The 4,099-nt window shown below is 42.5% G+C and overlaps 1 non-coding gene across 1 annotated transcript; it reads right to left on the reverse strand.

Moving 5' to 3' along the window:
• Positions 1–270: 270 nt before the first annotated feature.
• On the reverse strand, positions 271–377 carry LOC130471031 (small nucleolar RNA R71). Its single transcript, XR_008931726.1, has one exon. It is a non-coding gene; the product is annotated as a small nucleolar RNA R71 (small nucleolar RNA).
• Between the last annotated feature and the right edge of the window lie 3,722 nt (positions 378–4,099).

The following is a 4,099-nucleotide window of genomic DNA, read 5'->3' on the forward strand; positions in this document are numbered from 1 at the left end:
TTGATTAACATGATTGAGAGACGCCAGTACGGTGGGGAACCAGGTAAAGATCCGAACCTTCACATTCAGTCCTTCATCCAATATTGTTCCACCATCAAACAAAAGGGATTGACTTCGGAGCAGACTATGGAGATACTTTTCCCGTTCTCTCTGAGTGGGAAAGCAAAGTTGTGGATCAACGGGTTGAATCCGGCGGCTATGAAAATCACTAATTGGTAGTCCTTGGCCCTTGCATTCTATGTTAAATATTTCCCACCTGAGAAGACAGCCCGTCTGAGGGGTCAGATAATTTATATTTCTCAACAAGCAGATGAGAGTTTGTTCGAGGTCTGTGAGAGATTCAAGGACTTGCAGAGTGAGTGCCCGCACCATGGTTTGGATGACTGGTTTTTGATTCAACAGTTTTATAATGGTCTGGGTAATGAGTCTAGACTTATTTTGGATTCAGCTGCATTGGGGAGATTCATGCAACTCGAGGTATCTAGAGCCATGGAGGTGATTGAGGAGATGGCAATTCATAATGCCCAGTATGGGAATCCTAGAGGCCTAGCTAACAAGGGTGGTAAGCATGATTTGAATTCCATAGAACAATTAACTGCCCAATTGACTGCTTTACATTATAAGTTTGATAATATGCAAGCAGCAAATGCTCAATCTGCCCAACCTGTTAGTGTAGATGCAATGAGTGCCCAATCTGCTACTGTCTGTGAAAGTTGTGGAATGTCTGGTCATTATGCACAGGAATGTATGAGCTCTATTGAACAATGTAACGCATTCCAGTCCTACAAACAAAATAACCCATTCTCCAACTCTTACAATGAGGGCTACAAAAACAACCCTCTACTATCCTACAGAAGCAACAATATCCAGAACCCTCATCAAATCCAACATCCACCACCACAACAACCATACTAACCCCCACAACAATCCTACCAACCACGGAACAACTACAACCAACAGTCTAGTGGACCACCTGGGTTCCCTAGGCAACACACATCACCTCCACCACCACAACCTCAAGCCACACAGTCTGACCCTATGCTAGTAGAGATGAGAAACATGATGCTACAAATGCAAAAATCTCTAAGTGAAAAGGATACGAAAATCGATGCTCTTACTGCTCACAACAAGATCATTGATACACAGTTGGCACAGATGGCTACTACTATTGCAGGGAGGTCCCCCGGCCAACTTCCTTCACAGCCTGTAAACAGGGAAACTGCAAATGCTATTACATTGAGGAGTGGTAGGGGTTATGATGGTCCTTCTATGCCCGTTGAGGTTGATTCTGAGGTGTCTGCTAGTGGTCTGGTTAGTGTGGAAGTCCCAGAGATAGTCATGGATGGTAAGGAAGCTGAAAAGGTAGTCAGTGAGAATGAGGCTACAACTAAGGTTAAGAAGGGGACAGATATTCAAGTACCACCCATTGTACTCCCCTTCCCAAACCGGCAACTCAAGAATAAGCTAGACAAGCAGTTTGGCAAATTCTTGGAAGTGGTCAAAAACTTGCAGGTAACGGTTCCTTTTACTGAATTGATTTTACAAGTTCCTGCATATGCTAAATTTATGAAAGATATTTTGACCAGGAAATGTGCTTTTTGTGAGGTAGAGACTGTAGCTTTACTGAGGAATGTAGTGCCTATTTGCAAAATAAGTCTCCACCTAAACTTAAAGACCCCGGGAGTTTTTCCATCCCATGTAACATTGGCACTGTGTTTATTGATAAAGCTTTATGTGATTTAGGTGCTTGTGTGTCTGTTATGCCCTTGTCAGTCTGTACTAAACTGAATATGGGTGAGCTTAAGGTTACCAATATCACTCTGCAAATGGCCGACCGTTCTGTCAAATACCCCCTAGGTGTTTTAGAGGACGTCCTTGTTAGAGTAGGTAAATTCTATATAACTGTAGACTTTGTGGTACTAGACATGCAAGAGGACTCTCAAATTCCCATTATCTTAGGTAGACCCTTCCTTCACACGGCGGGGGCTGTCATTGATGTTAAAAGTGGAAAATTGACTTTGTATGTTGGGGATGATAAGGTAACTTTTAATCTGAATAGTGCCTTAAAGAGTCCCATGCTAGAGGAAGAACAATGCTATCGAATTGATGTAGTTGATTTTATTATGCGTGATAACGTCTCCCAAGTTCTGGAAAGGGATCCTTTGGAGGCAGTGCTTTGTTGTGAATCTTCTGCAGGTGATAGCAGTTCTTGGAGTGCCGAAGTGGATGCTCTAGAGTTGGCTCTTGATGGTGGAGGGTCTGAACCAGAGAGCACCAAATTGAAGAGGTTAGTTCGGCCGATTTGTCTTGTTAAAGAGGTAAAGAAATCCGAACTTAAGCCTCTTCCTGCTAACCTTAAATATGCATTTTTAGATGATGAACAACTTTGCCATGTAATCGTCACTACTGAACTTGATGCAGACCAGTTGTCCCAACTTCTTACTGTGTTGAAAAAACACAAAAAGGCCATTGGGTAGTGTATTGATGATTAGCCCTGACTTTTGCATGCATAGGATACATCTAGATGAAAATCACAAACCATGCATTCAACCCCAACGTAGTTTGAACCCCTTCATGCAAGATGTTGTGAAAGCTGAAGTTATGAAATTGCTTGATGCGCGTATTGTCTATGTTGTGTCTGATTCTAAGTGGGTGAGTCCTATTCAGGTTGTGCCTAAGAAAGGGGGGATAACTGTGGTTAGAAATGAGAAAAATGGTTGATACCAACTAGGGTAGTCACAGGTTGGCGCATGTGCATTGATTATAGGCGCCTAGATGTGGCTACTAAAAAAGACCATTTTCCCATTCCCTTTATTGATCAAATGTTAGAAAGGCTAGCCTGTCACAAGTTTTTCTATTATCTGTATGGTTATTCTGGTTTCTTTCAAATTCCCATACATCCAGACGACCAGGAAAAGACCACCTTCACCTGTCCCTATGGTACCTTTGCATATCGTAGGATGCCCTTTGGTCTGTGTAATGCACCTGCTACTTTCCAACGTTGCATGATGAGCATCTTTTCTGAGTTTATTGAGTCTATCATGGAAGTGTTTATGGATGACTTTAGTGTCTATGGTACTTCTTTTGATTCTTGTTTGCTAAATTTGACTAAAGTATTGAAAAGGTGTGAAGAGTGTAATCTGGTCCTGAATTGGAAAAAGTGTCATTTCATGGTTACTGAAGGGGTGGTCTTGGGGCATTTAATATCTGATAAGGGCATTTAGGTGGATCGAGCTAAGGTCCAAGTGATTGAACAATTGCCCCTCCAGTTAATGTGAAGGGTGTTAGAAGTTTTCTTGGTCATGCGGGGTTTTATCGCCGCTTTATCAAGGATTTTTCTAAAAATGTTAAACCACTGACCCAGCTCCTCCTCAAGGATGCCCCGTTTGTGTTTACTGATGCTTGTCTTGAGGCTTTTGACAGGATTAAACAGGCACTGATTTCGGCTCCTATCATTCGTTCTCCCGAATGGGATCTTTCATTCGAGATAATGTGTGATGCAAGTGATTACGCAGTTGGGGCAGTTTTGGGTCAGAGAAAGGAAAAGGTCTTGAATGCCATTTACTATGCAAGTAAGACCTTAGATGAAGCTCAAGTTAATTATGCTACTACTGAGAAGGAGTGTAGACACCTAATTTGTGTCTCCCCTTTGGGATGATGACGATACCATTATCCTTGTTAGGTGATTGTAGTAACTCCAAGAGGAAATCCCAATTGCTAAGGACACCTCCAAAATCCAAGGTCCAAAATCTGAACCCCGAGGCCGTTCCCCTCCCGGAACTCGGAACAAAATAAAACTTTCCAAATCCAATTTCAAATTCCAAGTACAATCTCAACTAGTAGACCATCCCATTGGTTTTACTAGGCCTTTTCCACTCAAAATCATATAAGGGAAGTCAAATTCGGGCGCCGACCCACAAAACCGAGCATGCCGGGCCCCGTCCCGTAAAACCGAAATTCAAAAACCCGAGAAAGGCTTGTTTTTAGACGCTAAACGATGCCTTAACCTCCAAGCAAATACAAAATCCAAACCTAGTACTATTCGTAGAACAGGTACAACACTACAAGACGAAACAAGGACGATTCCCCGTCCTTGCTT

Source organism: Spinacia oleracea, chromosome 3, assembly GCF_020520425.1.
Source record: "Spinacia oleracea cultivar Varoflay chromosome 3, BTI_SOV_V1, whole genome shotgun sequence".
Classification (NCBI taxonomy): domain Eukaryota; kingdom Viridiplantae; phylum Streptophyta; class Magnoliopsida; order Caryophyllales; family Amaranthaceae; genus Spinacia; species Spinacia oleracea.